This window comes from Onychomys torridus, chromosome X, assembly GCF_903995425.1.
Source record: "Onychomys torridus chromosome X, mOncTor1.1, whole genome shotgun sequence".
Classification (NCBI taxonomy): Eukaryota; Metazoa; Chordata; class Mammalia; order Rodentia; family Cricetidae; genus Onychomys; species Onychomys torridus.
This window is the reverse complement of record NC_050466.1, coordinates 126,929,600-126,941,825: the sequence shown is the minus strand read 5'-3', so window position 1 is coordinate 126,941,825 and position 12,226 is coordinate 126,929,600. Positions and strand designations below refer to the sequence as shown.

At 36.5% G+C, this 12,226-nt stretch overlaps 1 protein-coding gene across 3 annotated transcripts in view; it reads right to left on the bottom strand.

Moving 5' to 3' along the window:
* The window catches only part of Rtl4 (retrotransposon Gag like 4), a 364,780-nt gene that overhangs the window by 23,643 nt on the left and 328,911 nt on the right, over positions 1 to 12,226 (bottom strand). Inside the window, exon 1 of one of the 3 annotated variants that reach the window (XM_036174651.1) lies at positions 4,326 to 4,363. The exons of the other annotated variants lie outside the window; for them this stretch is intronic. The gene's annotated coding sequence lies outside the window, so the exon portion shown is untranslated. Of the gene's footprint in view, positions 1 to 4,325; positions 4,364 to 12,226 lie in introns of those variants that run through there. 3 annotated transcript variants of the gene reach the window in all.

Genomic DNA, 12,226 nt, shown 5'->3' with positions numbered 1-12,226 from the left:
GCTGCTTCAGGTTCCTGCCTTAACCTCCCTGTTATGATGGACCTGGAACTGTGAGTTACAATAAATAATTTATATGCTAGGTTGTTTCTTGTTAGAGTATATTTATCATAGCAACAAAAGTGAATCTAGAATAATATTTTATTTTATTTTCTCCTTTTTTAATTTATTATATTTGTGTTTTAATTTTACACATCAGCCAGGGGTTCCCCTGTCCTCCCCCCTCCAGACCCTGCCCCCACCTTCCCTCCAGTCCTTCCCCTCCATTCCCATCTCTTCCAGGGCCAAGACTCCCCTGGGGATTCATTTAAACCTGGTGGATTCAGTACAGGCAGGTCCAGTCCCCTCCTTCCAGGCTGAGCAAAGTGTCCCTGTGTAAACCCAAGGTTCCAAACAGCCAGCTCATGAACTAAGGACAGGTCCAGGTCCCACTGCCTGGGTGCCTCCCAAACAGTTGAAGCTATTCAAATGTCTCACTTATCCAGAGGGCCTGATCCAGCTGGGGGCTCCACAACCTTTGGTTCATAATTCATGTGCTTCCATTCATTTGGCTATTTGTCCCTGTGCTTTTCCAATCTTGGTCTCAATGATTCACACCCTTACAGTCTCTCTTCTTTTTCAACAATTGTACTCCTGGTGCTCCACCTGGGGCCTGGCTGAGGATCTCTGCATCCACTTCCTTCAGTTATTAGATGAGAGTTCCAGCACGACCATTAGGGTGTTTGGACATCTGATCACCAGACTAGGTCAGATCAGGCTTTCTCTCGACCATTGCCAGCAGTTTACAGAGGATATATCATTGTGGATTTCTGGGGACCTCTCCAGTACTCTGCCTATTCCTGTTCTCATGTGGTCTTCATTTATCATGGTCTGTTATTCCTCGTTCTCCCTTTCTGTTCTTGATCCAGCTGGGATCTCGTGCTCCCCTAAGCTTTCTCTCCCTCAAACCTTACCCTTCATTACTCCCACTGTCTTCCAGGTTGTTCATGTAGATCTCATCCATTTCTCTGTCATTCGGCAATCCCTGTGTCTTTCCTAGGGTCCTGTTTTCTAGGTAGCCTCCCTGGAGTTGTGTAGCAGTTTAGTCATCTTTGTTTTACCTCTAGTATCCTCTTATGAGTGAATACATACCATGTTTGTCCTTCTGAGTCTGGGTTACCTCACTCAGGATGATTTTTTCTAGATCCATCCATTTGCCTACAAACCTCATAATGGCATTGTTTTTCTCTGCTGAGTAGTACTCCATTGTGTATATATACCATATTTTCTTTATCCATTCTTCAGTTGAAGGGCATCTAGGTTGTTTCCAGGTTCTGGCTATTACAAACAATGCTGATACAAAGATAGCTGAGCAAATGCGCTTGTGGTATGATTGAGCATTCCTTGGGTATATGCCCAAGAGTGCTACAGCTGGGTCTTGGGGGAGATGGATTCCCAATTTTCTAAGGAAGCGCCATATTGATTTCCAAAGTGGCTGTACAAGCTTGCATTCCCACCAGCAGTGGAAGAGAGTTCCACTTGCTGCACATCCTCTCCAGCATAAGCTGTCTTCTGTGTTTTTGATCTTAGCCATTCTGACAGGTGTAAGTTGATATCTCTGAGTCGTTTTGATTTGCATTTCCTGGAACAATAGGGATGTTGAGCAATTCCTTAAATGTCTTTCAGCCATTTGAGCTTCCTCTGTGGAGAATTCTCTGTTTAGTTCTATAGCCCATTCCTTAATTGGACTGTTGGGCATTTTGATGTCTAATTTCTTGAGTTCTTTATATATTCTGGATATCAGCCCTGTGTCAGATGTGGGGGTTGGTGAAGACCTTTTCCCATTCTGTAGGCTGTTGCTTTGTCTTGATGACTGTGTCCTTTGCTCTACAAAATCTTCTCAGTTTCAACATGTCCCATTGATTGTTTGTTTCTGTCAGTGCCTGTGCTACTGGTGTTATATTTAGGAAGTGTTCTCCAGTGCCAATGCGTTTAAGAATACTTCCTACTTTCTCTTCTATCAGGTTCAGAGGAACTGGATTTACGTTGAGGTCTTTGATCTACTTGGACTTAAGTTTTGTCCACAGTGACAGTTATGGATCTATTTGCAGCCTTCTACACATTGACATCCAGTTATGCCAGCACCATTTGTTGAAGATGCTTTCTTTTTTCCATTGTACATTTTTGGCTTCTCAGTCAAATATTATATGTTCATAGGTATGCGGGTTAATGTCAGGGTGTTCAAGTCGATTCCATTGGTCCACATGTCGGTTTTTATGCCAGTACCAAGCTGTTTTTATTATAGTAGCTCTATAGTAGAGCTTGGGGTCGGGGATTGTGATGCCTCCAGAGGTTGTTTTATTGTACAGGATTCTTTTGGCTATCCTGGGTTTTTTGTTTTTCCATATGAAGTTGAGTATTATTCTTTCCAGGTCTGTGAAGAATTGTGTTGGTATTTTGATGGGTATTGCATTGACTCTGTAGATTGCTTTTGGTAAGATCACCATTTTTACTATGTTAATCCTGCCTATCCATGAGCATGGGAGATCTTTCCATTTTCTGACATCTTCTTCAATTTCTTTTTTCAGGGACTTAATGTTCTTGTCATATAGGTCCTTCACATGCTTAGTTAGCGTAACCCCAAGGTTATTTTATATCATTTGTGGCTATTGTAAAGAGTGATGTATCTCTGATTTCCTTCTCAGCCTGTTTGTCTATTGTATATAGGAGGGTACTGATTTTTTTAGTTGATCTTACATCCTGCTATGTTGCTGGAGGTGATTATAAGCTGTATCAGTTCCTTGGTTGAATTTTTGGGGTCACTCATGTATACTATCATGACATCTGCAAATAGGGAAAGCTTGACTTCTTCCTTTCAAATTTGTATCCCCTTAATCTCCTTATGTTGTCTTATTGCTCTGGCTAGAACTTCAAGTACCACAAGGGCATTTGCTCAGCTACGTTCATATCAGCATCGTTTGTAATAGCCAGAACCTGGAAACAACCTAGTTGCCCTTCAACTGAAGAATGGATAAAGAAAATATGGTACATATATACAATGGAGTAGGATATGTAAGATACTGGTAAGCCACGAGCCACATGGCAACTTAAAGACTAATAAATATGGGTTAATTTAAGATAGAAGAACAGCTAGCTGGAGCACACCTGTAATCCCAGCACTTGGGAGGCAGAGGCATGTGGATCTCTGAGTTCGAAGCCAGCCTGGTCTACAAAGCTAGTCCATGACAGGCTCCAAAAGCTACAGAGAAACCATGTCTTGAAAAACAAATAAACAATCAAACAAAAACAAACAAATGAACAAAAAAGAACAGCTAGCTAGAAGCCTGAGCCATTAGGCCAAACAGTTTAAGTAATATAATCGTCTGTGTGTTTATTTTATAAGTGGGCTGTGGGACTGCCGGGGCTTGGCGGGAGCTGGAGAGAAACCCTCCAGCTACCTAGCAGAGAATATTATTTTCTAACTTCAGAAAATTAGATATAAAATATTTTAAATGAGAGGGACAATTCATACTCATAAAATGGCAAAGGTAAGAGTCATAATATTTATTTATACAAAATATGCTAGCAAGAAGATACGGAATAAAATAGTGTTGAGAGAAAAACTCAACTAATCTAGAATGTAGTCCCTACAGAAGCATCTTTCTAAGCTGAAGGAGAACATGACAAAATATATTATCAGTAGACATGCTTGGCAAGAAATATTTCGAAGGAAAATAGTATTAGTCAGAAGGAATAAGTGGTGATAAAGTAAGGTAAAATTTTTACTTAATTTCTTATGTACATGTATTTACTTATGTGAATTTGCATGAAAACTATGATGGAAAGAATGGGAAGGAGCAATTGAGATTGTGGTGATATTTTATTTGTATGTTAATAAATAAAATTTGCCTGGAGATCAGAGGAAATTGCAAGCCATTAAGTAAACACAAAAGTCAGTCAATGATAGCATATGCCCTTAATGCGGTCACTTGGCAGGAAGGGTCTCTGTGTGCTGAAGGTCTCAGAGGGAACAGAGCCAAGAGCTGTGACACACAACTTTAATCCCAGTACCAACCATAGAGACCTGGAGGTCTGTACAAACAGGCAGTGACAAGAAATTGAGGAAGCTGGGCTAAGAGCCAATGAGAGGGCAGAACAGCAAGGCAATAAAAAGCATGGTTAGACAGGAAGTAACTCTCTTTTGGTAGCTGCAGAGCTGGAGAGGTAAGGTTGGTGGCTATCACTATTTCCTTGATCTCTATGGCTTTCACCCCTATATTTGGCTCCATGCTTTTTATTTAATAAGATAGTTTATAAATTTATCTACACGGGATAATTACAATACTTACTTATTATAAAGTACTGAAGTTGTACTTCAATGCAAATTGAAATGGACTTTGATTCACAAAAATAATAGCTACAAACAAAAACAAACATAGAAATCATTTAAAAAGAAATATTCACATATAATATAATACAGTACAAAAGGAGAAAGAAATTGTATATATAATTTCTCAGGGAATTGCATATTAAAACAACATTGATATATTCCTGAATGCTGTTTTAAAGAGTTGAACAAAAATGACTGGAAATTCAGAATGCTGGCTATGATACAGACAACAGCAACTCAATTGTTCATTGTGGATGAGAAAGCACACGAGAGCCACTTTTGAAGACAGTTGGCAGTTTCTTTAAAATAAAGCTCAACATCCTTTTACTATAGGAGCTAAGAATGGTCTCCTTTGGTATTTCCCTGGGGAAATTAAAATTCTGTCTATACAAAAACATGCACATGCCTTTTAGAAAGTTTTATTCATAATTTCACAGACTTAGAGACAATTGATATGCTCTCTAGCAGATGATTACATTAATTGGCTGATATATCCAGATACTGTAACATAATTCAGGACTCAAAGAAATGACCTATCAAGCCATGAAGAGACATGAAGGAGATTCACATATAGTGAAAGAAAACAATTTGAAAAATTCTACATATTGCATGTTTCCAACTAGATACATTCTGGAAAAGGGAAATCTGAGGCAACAATAAAAATATTGATGGTTGGCATGGAATGGGACATGGGGAAGGGAATGAAATGATGGATCACAGAGGATTTTGAGGACAATGAAAGTAGCCTGTGATAAATTAAATATTACACTGATACATATGGCATTACCAATTCATCAAAACCCATACAGTATTCAATACCAGGAAGGAAGCTTAATGAAAATTAGGAGGTATGGGTGATAATGATGATGTAAGCCTAATGATCACAACAAATATGCCCCTGCAACAGGGTATGCTGATAGTCGAGGATGTACATAGAGAGGGTGGATATAGGAAGTCCCTGTACTTCTTGATGAGTTCTGTTATGAACCTCAAACTCTTAAAAACTAAAGTGATCATTAGGTAAATCCAGATTTAAAGAACATAAGATATCATCTTTCACAGTTGGAATGGTTACTGCCAAAAGGGTAAAAATTAACAAAGGTTAGTAATGGTGGAGAGAAAGGAGAACTAGTTCAGCCAAAATGAAAAGTGCACAATAATTGGACAAAATGGACAAAGTATTAAAATCAAAGAGGCGCTGGAGGTGTAGCTCAGTGGGGGAGTGCTTGCCTAACTGTGGCCACAGGCTTGATCTTCCGCACTAGAGAAACAAACAAAAACAGAATTACGGCTTTGGCAGTTGCCCTACTTCTGAGTATATATCCAAATAATAAAAAAAGCATGTTGAAGAAACATTTACATACCATGATCATTGCAGCAGTAATTATAATTCCATTCTAATTGAATAAATAGACATGTATATTGGTGGAAGAAGGATGGAGGCATGAAAAACGAAGGAAATCTTATTGTTTTGGTAAAAAGTACAGAACTGGAGGATAGATACCCTGGCATACAAAACTGAGTGGGCACAAGGACACAAATACTGCATGTTTTCCTTCACAGGGAAGCTGAAAAGGTTCATCCTGTGGGTGAGAATATAGTGATTATCAGTGGCTCGGAGAGGAAGCAGGTGGGCGAACATAGATGGAAGTTGATTAATAGGTGACAAAATTTAGTTGGAAATAACAAGTTCCAGTGATTCACAGAATACTAAGATAACTAGAGTTTACAGCAATTTATTTTATATTTTATAGAACTACAGGAAAGAAATTTGGAGATTCCTAACAAAAATGTTAAGAAGTACAAGTTACCCTAATTTGATTATTCTATGTTGTATATCTATGTATCCCATCCACATGTATAATTATATGTCTCAACAAAAATTAAAACATCCATGTTACATAAAATATATTATTTTTAAAAACAATGTATATATATATATATATATATATATATATATATATATATATATATTTAATGTCATCTTATTTTTTTTTTCCTAACTGCTTAATATGCTAGGAGAAAACAAAACCAAAGCAGTTAAAAGCCTGTTTCTAGGTGAGCATAATGACATTAGTGCTTTTAACTTGCTTCTCACATGGGGACATTTTATTAAATTGCTACCCACCCTGTTTCAGACTGCTTGCAATCTTAGTAAAACTGTGTACATGGAAGATTCACATCCTGGGCATGGATCCAGAAAGTTCATTAGCCACTACCCCACATGTGGCAGCTGCCAAAAGATTTATTTGCAACCTCCTCACACAATGAAAAGCAACCTTTATGTTTTCAATGAGGATTTTGCAATGTCTATGAACTTTTCTATAACTTGAGGTAGAAAAGATAAATCAGACTATGTGTAGACAGATCAAGGAAAATGCCTAAATGGAAATAATTCTGTTAAAGCCACAGAGCCCCACAGATTTAATAGAGATCATGTTATTTGTTACCTTGCCAACAGTATATTTATTAGTGATACTGCATCAACACACTCCACAGTGTGTCTTAGCGTTGTTATAACTGAACTTGAGAAAATTTATATTCTTTCATTTATAAGAAATCTACAAATAGGGAGTCCTAACTTGATACATAGTTCGTTTTGCATTTTTATGACAGATCCTCATTTATTATGAGGGGAAGCTTGTAAAATTATCCAGGGCACTGGATAAACAAACTAACATTTGGTTATAACAATATGTACTAAGCATTCAGATTTGGAAGAAGGACCTGCTCAGAGAAATATGGAAAAATTGAACTGATATAACTCAAGGCCATGATGTGGCATTGGGGATTTTACAAAAGTGAGATAATAAATAAGCAGTGTACCAGATCTTGGGCAGGAAGTCAATTAATGTCGGTACTGGTTTAAATGAAAGAGCAATATGAAGCCAAAAAATGTAAGCCTGTGCTTTTTCAATTTATTGCTTCACTTCCTTCATTCATTCATTCATTCATTCATTCATATCAAGACCATTTTTTTTTAATTAAGGAATCCTAGCCACCAGGGAGGCAGAAGGAGGAGGATCTCTTTGAGTTTGAGAGTTTGAGTCCAGCCTGGTCTACATAGCGAGTTCCAGAACATCCAGGGCTGTTACACAGAGAAACCCTGTCTTGAAAAACCAAAAGAAAAAAAAATTAAAATTAAAGAACCCCTTGAGAATATATGTGGAAACTATGAAAATGAAGGTTATAGTTTGAAAACCACTTGACACAGAGTTTAACCACTCTGTTAATTTTAAGACACTGCTTCTACTGAATTCAGGATTAAAGACTTGAGGATATTCAACAAATTTTTATGCTTTCATGCATGTAAGACTAAAATCCAATAATCAAGCCCAGCCAACTATTCTATGATTGGACTACCAGACACATGATGAAGACAAATCAATCCATTCTTTTGTTGTTTGCAAAATTTCTAGGGTAAAAATCAGATACCTTCTCCAACAGCAAAATAAAGCAACAGAAAAGCTTGCCTATAATCACATATTCTGAATAACACTTTTATAAAATGTAATTTTACTCAGCAGTGTATTATTTATTATTATTAAATAATAGTGATAAAAGATGAATAAAACAAGTGAATAATTTCAAATGTTCTCAACAAACTACTGAGAGCTAATATAGGTATTACTATATGATACACATAGGAAGATGAAACTCCAAGAACATTAATAGAAACAAGGGTGCAAAAGGAAATACACAGGTCCCCTTAACCACAGCACAATGTTCTTTTAGTTCATTCAGTTCACCACAGCAGGGGACTGAAATTAAAATGAGCATTTTATAAACAAAATCTAAAGTCTTAGGAGGTTATATTCAATACCATATTCCTAAGACCTTTTGTGAACAACAAGTTAGCATGTAGGACCAATCTTGATCTGAGGTCTCCTTAAAGGTAATTTATGCTTTATATTTTCTCTATTTTCCGTTAATGAGGAAAAATGTATTTCTGGTAGGTTGGGGCTAGCCAGAACATCAATGGAAGTTTGGAATAGGGATGGAAATCTCTGTACCTGAGTAGCATTAGATTACTACAGATGTACTTGCTACTAGAGTTTGTGGTCTCTGTTGTTCATTATTTCTCAGTTATAAATACATCTGCACTATTACATGAATTAACTCCAAAACTGATTCCAAACATCAAAGAAAATCCTGAAATCAACTGGTAATGTCTTCCATGGACTCGGGAATAGGGAAGGGCAGTAGGAGTCTAAGTATTTGCAGGGAGCCAATGCAAAATGATCAGATAAAAAGGCAATTTGAAGAAGAGTCAGCTGAGTTGATCTGCCTTGAATAATGGATTGATACATTTTATTGAGAAATTCTGATTATACTGCATGAGAAAATAATATATGTTTAATAAAAGGGTAATTTGGGCTATATAGTAAGTCTGAGGCTAGTCTGGGTTGCCTGACACTCTATATTTTTAAAAATAAATAACAAAAGAGGGAAATTTTGAACTTTCATGATAAGATCCTGTTACCTCCAGGTGAGGCTCATATTGCATTGAACCGACAATATTCAACTCTAGAAATTTCATACTGATCGCAGAACTCTCCATTCTGTGCTGTCTTGACCTCTTGATTTAACTTGTTTATTTCTTAGCTCATTAGGGATGTTTATCTGTTCTCCTCTTCAGTTCCACACAAATACCAATTCTCCACTGACAATGTTCATAACAGAAAGTAAATACACTAAACCAAACAAATACACCAAACCAAACAAAGAAAATAAACTCTAGTACAGAGCTGCTACTTTGGATCCAATATGTCACTTACATTTTGGATTGGATTTTGTGGATCAAAAACTTCACTACTTTGGACACTCAACTGCAAGTTCATATTTTTACATTCTTGAATAGTTTTCTAAAAATGAGGATGTAAAGAATGTTGGTTAAACTGGGCGGTGGTGGCACATGCCTTTAATCCCAGCACTCGGGAGGCAGAGGCAGGCGGATCTCTGTGAGTTTGAGGCCAGCCTGGTCTCCAAAGCAAGTTCCAGGAAAGGCACAAAGCTACACAGAGAAACCCTGTCTCAAAAAAACAAGAAAAAAAAAAGAATGTTGGTTACGATGTGGAAGAATATCCTTTCAGGCTCATTGACTCAGTAACCTGTTGTCTTCCTTTGATATTGCTCTATGACTTTGGGCAAACAACTTTACCTCTCAAAGTCTCAGGGTTTTCATCTATAAAATGTTATCTATATCTTCTTTCACAGTCAATAATTAAAAAGTTAAATAGTATGTGGGGAGAATAACTCTTTATTTAAACTTTACAGTATTAATTCTGGATTACTAATCTGTTGCATTCATTTAAAAACATCCATCATATTTTAGAGTTTTATGTAAGTTGTATTTTTTCCTCATGGCCTCATATTGTGAAATAGAATGGTTGTTGTTAAGTCCTTTGGCAAACTGAGTTCTATTCAGTACACTTTAATGAATACCTACTGTGGGTCTATTCTTGTGTTGGTGATATAAAAATTGGTACAATTCTTACAAGTCATGAGCTTACTAAAATACATACAATTGTTGAAAATTCTGGTTTGATATCTATAACACTATAATAAAAATGCAACGGTGTACAAAGGAAGAGACTTTATGTCCACTTATCTATCAGGTCATGTGCTATATGCTCTTTCTCATTTTCTTACTATAAAGACTACACAAGTTTTTGTTTTGTTTTGTTTCCATCCCACTTCAAATTTGTCTCAAAACACCATGGCAGAGTTAGAATGTAAATCAGGTCTTTTTGATTCCACAATTCATGCTCTTCAGCACTCTGCTTCTACTGCCTAATGCATGACCTTCCTATTGAAAGGGGACCTCTTCCTGTTTGGTCTCATAAATACTTCCACATTATTACATCTCTTTCCACTTCTTTCTTTGATCACTACAGATTGAAACACCTCTTGGCATAACAAAATGAGTCAGAAGAAATTTATGGTGACTCTTTAGTCTCCAGTTAGAGTTTTTAGAGTTCTCCAGCTCTAATAGAAGACAATATTGGCAAGCATTAGGAATCAGCTTTCACTCAAGCTTCAGTACTTACAGACTCAACTTGAACTAAATAAATATGTCCCCAGTTCAAATATATGATCCATTTTTATTAGTTCATTTTCTACTGCTATAAAAATATCTGAGTGGATTGGTGACTAGTCGAATTGTCATCATAGAACCTACATCAAGCAACTGATGGAAGCAGATGCAGAGACCCACAGCCAAGCACTTGGCCAGGCTCCTGGAGTTCAGTTGAATAGAGGGACTATAAGAGCAAGGAGGAGCAAGATAATGATGGAAAAAAACACCAAGACAGCTGACCCAAGCTAGTGGGAGATAGCATGGACTCTGGACTGACAGCTGGGGAGTCTGTATAGGGCCACACTAGGCCCTTTGAATGAGGATGACAAATGTGTGGCTTGATCTGCTTGTGAGTTTCCTGGCAACTGGACCAGGACTCATTCCAAGTCTGAGCTAAGTCCTCTGCATATACGTTATGGTTGGGTAGCTTGGTGGGACTCCTAACAGTGGGAAGGAAAGAAAGAAAGAAAGAAAGAAAGAAAGAAAGAAAGAAAGAAAGAAAGAAAGAAAGAAGGAAGGAAGGAAGGAAGGAAGGAAGGAAGGAAGGAAGGAAGGAAGGAAGGAAGGAAGGAAAAAGAAAAAGAGAGAAAGACAGGAAGAAAGCAAAAGGAAGGAAGGACAGAAAGAATGATTATTATCATAACCATACATCATGATCAAGTTAGTTTCATTATAATGATGTAAATATGGTTCAACACCAATCAAAACGTGTAAAGACAGAAACCACACAATGCTACTAATAGATGTAAAAAAGGGCTTTCAACAAAAGTTCAACATCACTTCATGATAATAATTATGAAAATCCTAGGAATCAAAGAATATACATAAACATAGTAAATAGCATTTGTGACAAATCTATACCAAACTTTACACTAAATAGTGAAAATCTGAAAGTATTTCCTACAAAATCAGGAGCAATTCTTGTTCAATGTAATGTGTAGTTTAGCTTGGACAAAAGAAAAAAGTCAGAAATACAAAGGGAACAGATAGCACAGGAAGAAGTGAAATCATGCCTATTTTCAAGTAATAAGATTATATTCTTAAAATGCCTTTAGATATCCACCAGAAACCTCTTGAATCTGATAAATATTTTCAGTAATGTAGCAGACTACAAAATCAAATACAAAAATCAGTAGCTTTTAATGTATCAGTAATTAATTTGCAAGGAAATCCGTGAAATATCCACAATAGCTAAAAATAATATCTATGAATAAAATTAACCATGGTAGCAAAATACTCCTAAAATAAAACTGTATGAACTTCACCAAGAATTAATAAAAATATTGTTTAAAAATCTAATTATCTGTATATCATAAAGGAGATCAACATCTACAATACATAAAGGACTATATTTATTGAACATTAAAAAACCAATCAGCAAATGAGATAATAACTTGAATACACAGTTTTCAAAAGAAGAAATACAAATATTCAATAAATACTTTAAAAAATTCTGCATATTTAGCCATCAGGAAAATGTACATTAAAACTGCTTTGTGATTTCATCTCATACTGCATGGAATGGTTAACATCAAGAAAACAAAAGACAACAAATATTAGCAAAGCTGGGGAAAAGCCTTGTAAATTCCTGGTGAAGCTACAAATTGCTGTTAACACTATGGAAACCAGTATAGATAGATATTTTTCAGGAAACAACCATATTACCCAACTATAACTGTTTTTGTTCATATATGTGAAGGACTCAGAGCTAACATACCTCAGAGATACTTGCATATCCATACTATTACTGCTGTTTAATTCACAATAGCTAGAAAATTAAA